Consider the following 13,563-nt stretch of genomic DNA (forward strand, 5'->3'; position numbering starts at 1 on the left):
GGTGTGCTTGTAATTTGGGCAGATACAATCTGTTCATGCTAGGTTAATCTCAGTAGAGTTTTGTGCAGACATTCAAGCTGACCATTTTCATGCAAAGTTATTTGCCTTGAGTTGAACATTAAAGTTGAAGCTAAAACTGTTCAGTTGTATCCTAGGTGAAGCTTGGATAAAATATCTTGTTATATCCATTATTTTTTTAAAGTATACATCTTTTACTCAAGATAAACTATTGCTTCTGTCACTAGAAATCAGAGTAATTTTTCACAAGATTGTATTTTGCTTCAATTTCCAGCAAAGATTGCCACATTTTGCAGGTGATTTGCCTCTGGAAATATCTTTGCACGTATTCCCTACAAAAACTTCTTAGAAGTTTCTGTCTGCATGGAGAATACCCCAATACGTACACAGCTTCTACTCGTGACTGTGTAGCCTGTATGCTAAGATGACAAAGTCTTATTAAGAGTGAAAAGGTATATATGCAAAAAAAAATACTTTTATTAGCATAATTGAAATATTGAAAGTGTAAATGAAATACTATTGCTGGTCCAGACCTTATTATTATGCAGAAGGAAAGAAAATAATTTTGCTGATGACACCAAACTGAGAGATGCTATTGACTCTTGAGCAACAAGAACCCTTGCAGAGGGATCTGGATAGGTTGGAGCAGTTCTGGGCCCCGGAATTTAAAAAAGGATTTTAAGATCTTTGAATATATTCAGAGAATAGCAACAATGCTCATAAAAAAAGCTGGAAAATATGTCCAGTGAAGAATGGCTAAGTCCAGTTTGGGCTTGTCCTGTTTGGAGAAAAAGAGGCTGAGAGTTGACCTCATTTCTCTCTGCAGATTCCTGAGGAGAAGTGGAGATGAAGGTGCTAACTCTTTTCTCTGGGATCCAGTGATAAGACAACTGGGGATGGTTCTAAATTGTGACTGGGGAATTTCAGACTGGATATTAGGAATCAATTTTTTACCTAGAGGGTGGTCAAAGCCTGGAAAGTTTTCCTAGAGTGGTGGTTGATGTTTTGCCAGTATTTAAGAGGCATTTGGACAATGCCCTTAGCAATAGGCTTCAACTTTGGAGTAGCCTTGAAGTGGCTGAGCAGTTGGAGTACATGTTTGTAGATCCCTTCCTACTAAAGTGTTCTATATGCTTCCATTCTGCTCTAAAGAATAAAAAAAAGATATATTATTAGAGGATATGTCTCCATAATCATAATAGAATTATAAAACACCAGATAAGAAGGACACCTCAAAGATCATCTGATCTAAACTTTCTTGTCAAAAGCATGGTCTAGACAAGATGGAGTAGCACCCTGTCCATCTGAATTTTAAATGTCCAACACTGTGGAATCTACCATTTCCCTGGAGAGATTATTCAGAAGTCTGATTGTTTTGAAATAACTTTCATCTTGCATATAATCAGATTGTCCCTGGAAGTAATTTGTACCCATTACCCCTCATCTTTTCCAAATGACTTCTTCTAAAAACGGAGTCTCCAACTTCTTTGCAGTTACTCTTAAAATTTTCCTGGGTGGATGTTGTCAGGGCCCATCAATTTGTAGGAGTGAACGTGCTGTAAAATTTACTCACCAACTCTTCCTTCAGTGTAGGTGGGTTTGTGTTTATTTCAACCTGGACTTTTGCTCCCAGGGTCCGGCAGTTCTGGTGCAGACAGAGATGGATAAAATGTTGAGAACCTCTCCCTTTTCAGCATTTTTGCTGACTGATTTACTCTCCTGTTTAACAGGTGGATGGTATTTTTCTTCTGTTTCTGCTTGTCATTGAACAACATTTTAGTTTTTGACATCTCTGGTCAATACCAATTTTAGCTGAGTTTTTGCTTTTGTAACTGCACCTTGCACATCTTGGAAATGCTCTTGTGTTTCTCAATGTGTCTTCACCTGTTTTGACATTTTTGGCATGCTTCTCTTTTGGTTCTGATCAAATTCAAAAGCTTTTAGTTAAGCCAAGGGAATCTCCTGCTCTGCCTACTTCCCTTATCTTTAAAGATTAACTGGTTTTTGATTCCAGAAGTGCATTCTTGAAAAACTCTCAGCATTTGCCAGCTCCTTTTTCCTCCAGGGAGGCTTCCACAGAATACCTCCCAGCTGTGTTCTGAGGTTATCAAAATATGCTCTTCTAAAATCTTTCTTTTAGCACCAATCATGTGTGCTCTACTCGATCCCAATCTTCACAATATTGTGATGACTGCAGCTAAGGCTATGACTAATAAAGACAATTGCATAGCTGGTTTTCTTGGTTTGTGAGAAACAAGTCCAGATGTGCCTCATTCTTTTTTGATACTTCTATCATTTTTATGAGGAAACAGTCCTCTACCCATTCCAGGAACTTGCTGGATTCCATGTGAGCTGCTGTATTCTCCTTCCCACAAATGTCTGGGTTCTTAAAGTGCCCCATAAGAATCAAATTCTATTTATCCGAAGCTTGGTAAGTTCATTATAACTACTGAGACTCCAGTACCATCTGAACTGCTTTTCTTGTCATTTATGCTCTTTGCTCCTCTACACCCCATTATCCCTCAAGCCCTCTTGACCAATCATTATGAAAACCAGATATTACATACATACTTTACCTATTTGTTATTAAACTCTATTTAAAATTAGGGTTATACACCAAAAAACCCAAATCCAAAAAACTCACTTCCACATATGCATACAAAGAGAGAAAAATCTCATTGCAATCAACCAACCAAAAACCATCAAAAAACTCAACAAACTAAAACCTCCAACTAAAACAAATCAGGAGAAAAGATTATATATAAACAAGTTAAACACACCTTCAGGCAGTTTCAAAGGCTGTTTCAAAGTGAGACTGATGAACTTAATTTATGAAAGTTTGCAAAATTATTATAATACCTGTGGTCTGCTACTGGCAGTAGTGAAGTTTTTATTTACTTCAGTGAGCATTTTTCAGTCCTAGTACTGAAGACTGACATATCATCATTATGAGAAAGAAATAGTCTTTTCAATGCTGCCAGTGTTATCTGTGTGATTTGTGGATACTGCAGAACAGATGTACTAAAAAATAATCTATCATAAAATTGTAGCTACTCATTAAATAAGCACTATCTCTTACTTTAATTGCTTATATATGAGACTTCAAAATGTCAGAACTGATACAAAAAACAAAATTCATTCCTTTAAAGCATTTTCAAATGTGCAACTTTGCTGACATAGCCACATTTACTATGAAAGGAAGTGGCACCTTCCCTTATTTCTGAAAATCTCTGGTTTTTATTGGGTTTTATATTTTGCATATTTTCTTCTGGAGCTTTTATGTAATGTGCTTTACTCAAAATCAGAAGTAAATGTTTAAACATAAAGAGTTGCTAGTTTATTTCCTCTCAATGTAGGAGCAGTCATAAAAATAGTGTTGTATTCACCTAAATATTTTGGAATAAAATAAATACTAATTGCAGTAAAAATGGTTTGGATTTTCTAGAACATAAAATAAGAGGAAACATTCCTGTCTCTATATCTCATCTTCCTCCATCTTCTTTTGACTTAAACTCTAAAATAAATAGAAAACAAAATCTAAAAGTGACCTCCTCTGAAAGCTATTAGGTTTCTTATTTCTTTCCTTTCTGATATTGATTTTTATTTTCATATATGCATATGTCAGCAGTATAGCTGCTGACTGAATTATTTCTAAAAAAAAGTCCCTTCACTAGGAAATATTTGCAGTAACTCATAGGAAAGAAATTATTAATTCAAATCAAATATATAAGCAGATATTTAAAAAAAACAAACCCATCCAAATATTATCTATGGTCATTCTAAACCTCACAAACCATTTTAGTTTGAGAATGTGTGTCCTTTTTTTTTTAAAGCAGTTTAAATCTAGCTTACTGTTCTCTGTAAATCATTAGCATTCAAATAGTGCCAGACAGATTGTCAAGCAGCCTACATGCACACAAAGACATCACTGCTTATTACAGCAAAAATAATGTTTAAAATTTTAAGCTTCAAAGCATGTTAGCAGTAAATATAACACCTGATCTCTCCATCTCAACTTTATTAGTGAGGTTGTGGAAAATTCAGTAATTTTCTGAGAGGGCAGCTAATGCATCTGTTACTTTTCATCTTGCCTTGGAGGTCTCTTCTGAAATCTGTGTGAAACACGTTCCAGACTTGGTGTGTTTCAGGTTTTCCAGTCATTCTAGAGCAGATCACTTCAGTGTTAACCTACTGCATCATCACTGAAGAGCACAACTGAACTTTTAGTTTGCAGTGGACCACAATACAGTTCTTAGACAGATACACAGTCATTAATTTAGAATGCCAAAGGTGGATGCTCACATTCAGCAAAGAGAAGACTGAGGAGTGATGTTTACATAATAGATTCATAGATTACATCTCCTTTCACACATTTTGGCTTCACTGTCTGTAACCAACTCTTCAGACTGAAATTACAGTTTTTCCTCTCTTCACTCCAACTACTCTCCTCTGCTCCTCAAGGCTGTGAAGGACACACGGCCTGGAACCACCATCCATGTGAATTCAGCTTAGACTCTGTGCTTTTACAACTGTAAAAATTACAGGTAGTGTGTGTCTGTCTCCTGTATGACCAGAAGGGTTGTATACTCTTAGCTGGAAAAATAGCAGATATTAACACAAAAAAATTGATAAAATAATAAGAAGATTTTCTGATTTTATGTAATTGTTACTTTAAATCAAATTTCCTTTTTTTTTTGTAGAGAACACCTGGAAAAAATTATGCTTCCATTAAATATGGCTGAACATAGGAGAAATGCTGTCCTAGCTAGATGTAACTAATGAACAGAAAATTCTTCAACTTGTATTTTCTTTGAAGTGTTTAAAGTAGTCCTTGTAGAGGGCAGGAGAATCAGTGGGGACTGAACACTGGCATTCTTCTTGTCCTAATGAACAGCTGTATCATGATGGACAGATATGCAGCAGTAGTATGACATTTCTGGAGGATTTGTGTATGACAGATGGGATACCACCTGCTGACAAATTGAAGGGATATGTTAACATTATTGAAAATAGGAACCTCTAAAACATGACTAAATTACGGGTGTCACATCTTTTGCTCCTAATATGTCACGAAATAGCAAGATTTAGGAAGGACAACTGACTCATTTTAAAATTATTCCAAAGTTTTGAAGAATGCAAAGGATATTGGAAGTATGTAGAGATTATTAATCTGGTCTTTAAGGACAGATTGATCATAGCTGTCACTATTAAACCAAATAGGGATACACCTGGCTTTCTTGCCTTAGAGGAAAAGTAGTTTTTTCACTCTACTTGGAGTATTGTAACTATATTACTACCATTTTCAACTGTCATGCAGGAGAATTTCTGTGCCTTTTAATTTCAGTTGCCATGTGAATGCATCCTGTGTATTTGCGTTAAGTAACAAATCAATTTTAACCAAACTTTAGCCATTTGATTTCTGAATGTCTGTAGGGGAATTAAGTGCACTTTGAATTTACCATTGTAGCATTTTAAATTATTTTTAAGGCTGTTTCTACAGAAAGGCTCTATCAGAATTACTGCAGAAGGTCAGCCTACATATATAGTTTGATTATCTAAAGAATAGTTGTAACTAATTAGAATTTCTACCTGTTATGTATGACTACTTTTAGTTTACATAAAGGTAAAAAAACCCCTCAAATACTCTTTTAAAAGAGTAAAAACAATAACTGATGAACTAGCAGCAGCAGATAATCTCTAAAACTGAAGTCAGGATAAATTTGAGCGCAGATGAAAGAAAACAGAAAAAAAAAACAAACTGTGATACAAAAAGTAATGAGGAAGAATGGAAAATAGGAATATAAGCCTTTTAACAAAGAGGTAGACAGTTTACAATTTAAATGTTCTGTTTTCTAGAAAATAGGTGTTTTAATATAATTCTAAGCCCCTAGAGCTATAAGGCTAACTCTTTTCCATTTTGTATTACATGGGGAAAGTTTGCTCACTACTAAGTAGTGCTGTGCCACATTTTGCCCATATTACTCATAATGAAGGCATCCCTCCTGTGAGAGGATTTTCACTGAGACATTGTGACTTGTTGCAGAACAAAGAACTTGTCAGCTCAGAAAGGATGAGCAAATTCCTGTCTTTAATATTTGAAAGAGGGTTATATTCTTTAAAGGCTCCCTGCCCATGGAAGAGGGGACAAGTAGCTGGCCCATTAAACAGTAAAAAGCAGTACTATGTTTTAAGAATGAAGTCCTGCTTGTTGCAGGATTTTAAGGGCTGTAGCTGTAAACGATCTTTTGTTTCACATTACTCAAAGTTATGGCAATGAAAAAACTTTTCTTTTCTTTGCTCTACCTTTTTTTCCTGGTAAATTTGTACTAAAATATAGATCTGTTTCAGAAGACATTGAAGCTAATCTCAAGCTTGTAGCATCACTTGTAGTACAGGTGTTCTGGTTTGGTTTTTTTTTTTTTGTTTTTTTTGTTTTTTTTGTTTTTTTTTTTTTTTGTTTGTTTGTTTGTTTGTTTGTTTGTTTGTTTTTGTTTTTTTTTTTGTTTGTTTTTTGGGTTTTTTAAAATTATTTACTTATTTTTCTTTTGCTCTAAATAATTAAAATATGTGAAAATTATAGTCACATAAGCAACAGTTCACAAACTACTGACTAATTCATTGATTAGTGCTGCTTTGAAATATGACTACAATTTCTGCTGACACTTACAAGTAAGATGATTTACGGACAACACTTTCCCAATTAACATTATAATGTATAACTTTATTTAAAAATCATATTACTATGTAAAGCATATTAAATAAGCAATAGAATTGCTATCGCTAAAGCCCAGATATTTATGTTATAGAAATTCACAGTTATTTAAATATTTATAAAATGAGAGTTGAGAGAAGCATTTTGAAAAGCAGTTAATAATGAACAGACATCAAGGGAGCCATCATTATAACAGCAAAATGCTGTGCAATTCCAATAACTTCCCTGGTGCAGAAGCAGGCCATCAAATTTAATTAAAAGCAGTCAAAAATAAACTGAAAAATTGAACTGCAAAAGCCTATCCTTTGCCAGCAGCTGAAGGCAAAGAGAAAGAGAAGGGAGAACCTTGAAAGTAGTAATGAATTGATAAGGCTTTCTGGCTGCAACTTGTAATTTGTTCTGTCAGATTATAGTATCAGTTAAACTAGATTAATAGGACAACCACTGACTCTCTATCTTCAATCCTATGCCCAGTCCTTTTCTTATGGGTTTTGATGGTAAATGAAAGTCTGAGAGGGTCAAAATTTAAATTAATTTCCTTGTTTGCTGATTTCTTTTAAATAATCCTGTCACGTACATTAGTCAGACACAGGCAAAATAAAAACAATTTAGAGACAGAAATAAACATTTATATTGAATGCATTTTCTGGTTCTTCCAGAGATGGTTCATATCTTTTTATCCAACAAAGGTAGATATTACCTGGAAACTTCATCTGACACTACAGGCTCCCATAGGGAAATGAAAGATAAGGAGAATCATTTGTAATGTACTAGGACTAGCAAATTTATTGCTGCTTTATAAGCTCAGATTAATGTGGATATATTCAAACTGTACCACAAGGACAGAACCAATTTACTTTAGATCATTTTATTTTTTATAATAATAATGTTTTAATGAAGCTAAATCTTCCCTGCTGTGACCTTATTATGTTTTTCAACATCAGTGAAAAATAGATTATGTTGAATCATAACAGAGCTCATCAAACAGCAGGAATTTGGAGGCAGAAGATCAATTATATTTTAGTGGTCAATACAGAATGAGGAGAGGCAAAAGCCAAGTAGATCTGGGAAATAAACCAGTTGAAAAAAAAGTAAAAAAAGTAAATTATTTTCATGCCAATCAACATTACACAGTACAATTTTTATAGGGGTTATGAAGACACAGTAGTTTCCTAAAATGGAAATTTCCACTCTAGTAGATATTTTAGGAGGATTCACATTATCATATGAAACAAAGCTAAGTAAATAGGAAGTGTGATGTTGAAAGACTGCATAAAATTGATAGCAATATGACAGACTATTCATTCACTCTTTGATAATAAATCAACTCTTACAAAATTAAAAAAGTAGCCTAAGTTAAAAAATGTACAATTTTTTGCATGCCATTCCGTTTTCATCTGTTATCTGAATGTGAAAGGTAAAATAAGAATTAATTAAAAATAAGTTTTTCCCTCATTCAAATTTCTCTCCACCACTAGTCAAAGCCTGTGCTCTTGAGTTCAGGAGTAAGCAAACTTTCAAGAAAGATTTGCATATAATCCCCTACATACTGAAAAAAGATGCTCTTAAGATCATTCACTCTTCCTGAAATTCGTAGTTATTTTTGATGAAGTTATATTCAATTTTAGATACCCTTTACACTAAAATATGTTTAAAAGTACCCTCCAAAAGACATGAAAAGAAAGTCCACTACACTTACTTATATAAAAGCCCACTTATTTTATGCATTATGTAGGCAGATTTTCTTGGATGTCATGCAAAGCAATAAGATTAATATTCATGTACAAGACTTCCTTGTACCTCTGATTTGTAGAAGGCTTGCATGTTAGCAATGCATATTTATTATAATGCTTTAAATTTATTCTGTATATTTCACAGTCAGAGAGAAAATGCTTATAGGTGCATGGGAGATTCTAAACATATGAGTAGAAAGGGTGACTTGATTTTCAAGGCTAGGATACCCCATTACATCACATGTGCTCACATTTGTGATTGCTTTGTGCAGTCAGATGCTAGAATAATCAAAAGTCCTGGAAATAAATACAGCAAACATGATAACTTCAGTCTGAATAGCATTTATCACTTGAGGTATTCAGACTGAAGAAATATTCAGCATGATGTTAGAACTCGATCCGAAGCAAATATGTGCCAAGGTCACTCTGCAATATTTCCTTTCCCACTGGCTCCATCTGGAAAACTAGTTACAGAAGATATAAATGTCCCCATATGTCAGCCACCTAAATGAGGACCCTTGAATTCTAAAGAAAGAAGTAAAATGGGTACAATATGTCAGTCATCAGTGTTTTCACATTTCTCCTTAAAAAGGAGGTGATCTTAATTTGCCCTTAAGGGGATAGGTGGAGAAATTCCCTTATGACAGGACTCAGTGGAGCTGCTGCAACTGTGTCTGTTCTATTCCTAGAAGTTTATCAAGAATTGGCTAGAGAGGAATGGCTGGTGCATATATATTTCAGATGGTTGAGAGGTCTCTGTTCTTAGCACAAGTCCAAGGACATATAGCCAGGCTGTCATACTGAGATGTGGAAAACAACCTGGAACAGAGAGAGAGACTTGCAAAATCCCTCACCTCTTTACATAGTGGAATCCTAAATGTAAAGGATAAAATTTCCTTTGGCCTAGACTGATCATGCAAATGCCTTTTCTCCCAGTGCAAGATAAGAAGATAAGACAGGAAAGAATGAAAAGGGACTACATATACCGTTCTGCTGTGAACCAAAACTCTTTTTTTCACAGGTGTGTTGCCAGTTCTAAGAAAAATTTTAAAATTTTTAAAAAAGTTTCACGTTAGTGAAGTCTTAAAATACTTTTGAAAAGAAATCTAAATAAAACAAAATACAGAGCTTACATTTGAACAACAATTTGGTATGGAAAATATTCATAGTCGATGCCTATGCAAAATTGCACTTGTTAAATGATTTCAGTCTTCTGTATATACTTTGCTTTTATTTCTTCAAAGAAAACAGTTGACTGTTGAACTTAAGTTAACAGTAGGGAAAGTCAGGTTAAAGTTAGTGGAGTTCTGCTTCTGGATAACACAGTTCATAAGTTGGAAGTCTTTTGGGTTTTCTTTGATTTTCCTCTTCCTCCTTATTTTAATTCTTAAATGAGAGATTTTTCTAGGCATAAATTTAAAACCAAGATAAGCTTTATACTACAAGCCTCTGTAGCACAAAGTTTCCACAACTTCATAAAATTAATCAAATGTAAATGCAACTTACAGAGGGCATGTTAGCTATATAACACAGCTTTATTATCAGCAGAATACTGACTTTAACACAATCAAATAGATTATTAGGTACTATTCTTTAATCAAAACAGCTTTTAAATAATTTAACAGCCAGTTCAATTTCTTTCTTTCTTTGATCTTCTGCTTGATCAAGGGAATTTCTGCAGCTGTACATCATAGTTAACTAAGTTCAGATCAGCCTTTTCAATATAATTTAATTAAAATATATGACCATGTCTAAAATTTATATTAACGGGATTTTCATAATAATTTTCCAACTGAAATATTGGTTTTTACAACTATATACTTAAGCATCACAAAAAAATTATACTCCAGTATTTCCAAATAAATTTTAAAGATCCAGGGAAGAAACAGTCCTTTGAAAACCACTTACATGCATATTTTAAAGCCTAGTTAAGTAATGTAGCAATAAGAATGCAAACTGATAGAAGTTTTTCCCCTGGTTTATCAAAATATTAAAAATATTTGTAACTTAAGAAAAAACTGAATGTAAATAAATTTGCAATGACAGTGATACCTGACAGTTTTGAATGATGAGTGAATTGATTCTAGGAAGATTTACAAGTACTTACTAATCCTTGCCTTTCCCTTGATAAGAAATGTTTGACACATCAATTAACATATAAATAAAAAATCATGTGGAGGATTTTTCCTTTCATGTTGCTATTTCCTTCTGTAAATATTAAACTATTACTATGCCTTACACACTGTTAAATTACAATATTTTCAACTGAAAAATTGTTTCATTTATGTTGAACTAGTGCCAAAAACTGTCATTCAGCCTGTACCTTTGCATTCCAGTTTGAAGGCTACCTATATTGTGATTAATTTGTATTAGCACATGGTTTTATTACCTTTGTCCACCACATTGAAGATACATTGCTGAGGCCTCAAGTTTCTATGCCATCATTTGTCTTGTCCATCTCTTTACACATGTTATTATTAAAGTTCTCAGTAATAGTCAACTAACTTTCTTTTGTGTGTTGCAGTAATCAGTGTATGATAGTTCAATAAAAAAAATTTGGTGCATGACCAAAAAAAAGTGCAGATGCACAGAAGAGGATGCATTCTAACTTCTACCTATGATATTTAAAGAACTTTATTTGTAATTGAATAATGATAGGATGTTAGTATCCTAGGAAATAATTAAATATATATACTTTAAAATATGTTTTTAAAATGACTACATAGGGGAAAAGTATTTTTTCTATATAGTAGCACTAGAAAAATAAATTGCTATATTTCTTTAAAACATTTCTCTGTAACTAAAATCTAATTGCCTCATTTTCTATACAGTCAGTAAATACAGCACAGTAGTCCCAGAAAAGGCATAAAATAAATACTTGTTTAGATGTTTGCTTGTGTTTTTTTAATCACACCTTATTAATAAAATCATTACTGTGACTACATACTTTTCTCAGAATGGAAATAAACAATTTCTGAATTTACACTATTCATAAAATACATAAATATAAAGAAAAAGAACATTCACGAATATTACTGAAATTAACTTCCATTATGATTTTAGGTTGTATTTTGCAGGGAAAAAATAGAAAATAACATAATTTGGTTTTATTATTGTAATAAACTACATAGCTGGCAGGAAATTTCAGCTACTATGTCTCTTTCAGGAAAATCAATTCTATGTCAATTTGTGTGTGTTTTGTTATATTGGCTAATATTTTCAGATCATGAATTTTCTCCATTTATGGAAAAGTATCACATATTATTTGTCATGCTAGCCAGTTATCTGTGGTCTCATAGTAAATATCAATATTGTATTAAATATTTCTAAAGACTTTGCTCCTACTTCAAAACAGTAAAAGATACTGAGATGTTCCCAGTAGCAAGAAGAGCTGATTTTCAGTTTAGGAACAGTGGGCAGGAAGAAATTAATCTCCAGCTGTGAGCAGTAGATTCTTGAAAGTACTTCTTTCCAAGTTCTTTCAGATTGACTCTGCCATGGTTCCTCAGCAGGCTTATTTGAAGTGCCTGAAGCACAGACATCATCAAAATTGAGGGAAAAACCATTGACCTGCTATTTTCTCCTCAGTCTTGAAATGTTCTCTGGATAAACAATGATTTCTTATCAAAATGGTTTAAATATTTTTTTTGTTAGTTACTCAAAGTTTTCAGGCTTTCACTTAAGGAATTTGGTAAATCAACACAAAGTATAAGATTAACCCAGTTTAAAAACATTATAATAATTTAAGACCAATTAAGTTATTGCTGTGGATGCATTGGTAGGAGGAGAAAAACTAAGTAGAATATTAATTCTTGAATGAATCAAAACACTATTAACAAATAAGGATGAGAAAGAATAATTGTTCAATATCTTTGTCCTCCTAAAAGTCCACTGCAGGGGTCGCTGTATGAGATCAGTACGAATAAGAATTCGTAGGGAACAGTTGAAGACTGCTTGAAAAAAATTGGCTTTTTCAAATATTTGACACATTTATGCATTCATTAACACTTATCTTTGAGAACATGCAGAGAACAGACCAGGTTCCAGAAGACTGGAAAATGTTGAATATATTTTCAGGCTTTCAGAAGAAGCAGCTGAAGAATTATAGATATGCAACAGTAACTTCAGTTTTCAGAAAAACACGGAGACAGATAATAAAATAAATTGTATTTGCACATATGGAGGAAAAAGGTAGAAGAGATATAGCCAACTTGAATTTATTCTAGCCATATCATATAAAAACAATTTTGTTTCCTTCTAGAGCAGGCTAACAAAACTTACAGAGGAAGAAAATATGAATGTCAGTATAATTACCCAACTAAGATAATAACTTTTGTCATTGGCTTGTATAATGTTTCCACAAGACAAGTTGGGAAGCATTGAGGTCTAAGTGAAAATATCCCAAGAAAGATGAAAATCTATTCAGGTAACATTACTAAAAGAATAGCTATTATCAGCTTACTGTTAAAAGAGATATAAAGTGGCATTCCCTGTGAAGTTGCCATAGGTCAAAAAACCTTACACAGTTAACTAAAAAATAAAAGAAAAATATGTTATTATGTGTTTATAAATACAGTAACAAATATTGGATTTAGCCCATATACATTTAAAAATCACACTTATCAGTTAAGTTTTCTAGAAATACATGGTGAGGAATAACTGTCTTCATAGATGAAGTCCCAGCATAAGATCTGGAAACTGACCTTTAGGAAAAGGGTGAGATCTGTGCAAAACCTAGAGAAACACATGAAGAAGACTACAACTCCAGAAAACTCCAGGAAGCTTAGTTAACAAGAACAGATTGAAACACCTGGAGATATGTTATTTAAGAGAAAGGCTGGTTAGGGACTGATAACACTCTCTGAAAACAGGTAGCCTGCTTCAGAAACAATAATCCACTTTTTCCAGTTGACAGTGGCTAAAAGATGTAATAAGATTACATGTGAGATTTCTATTGGACCATAAATATAGCTTCAATAATGAGTATATGGGCAGGTTGTCAAATCTTCATAATTTAAGACCTGTGGGAAAAAAAACCAAACATTAAAAAATATTAAAGCTTGGAGTACATAATTTTTATCTTCCTAAGGCAAGGAACAT

This window comes from Oenanthe melanoleuca, chromosome Z (assembly GCF_029582105.1).
Source record: "Oenanthe melanoleuca isolate GR-GAL-2019-014 chromosome Z, OMel1.0, whole genome shotgun sequence".
Lineage (NCBI taxonomy): Eukaryota > Metazoa > Chordata > Aves > Passeriformes > Muscicapidae > Oenanthe > Oenanthe melanoleuca.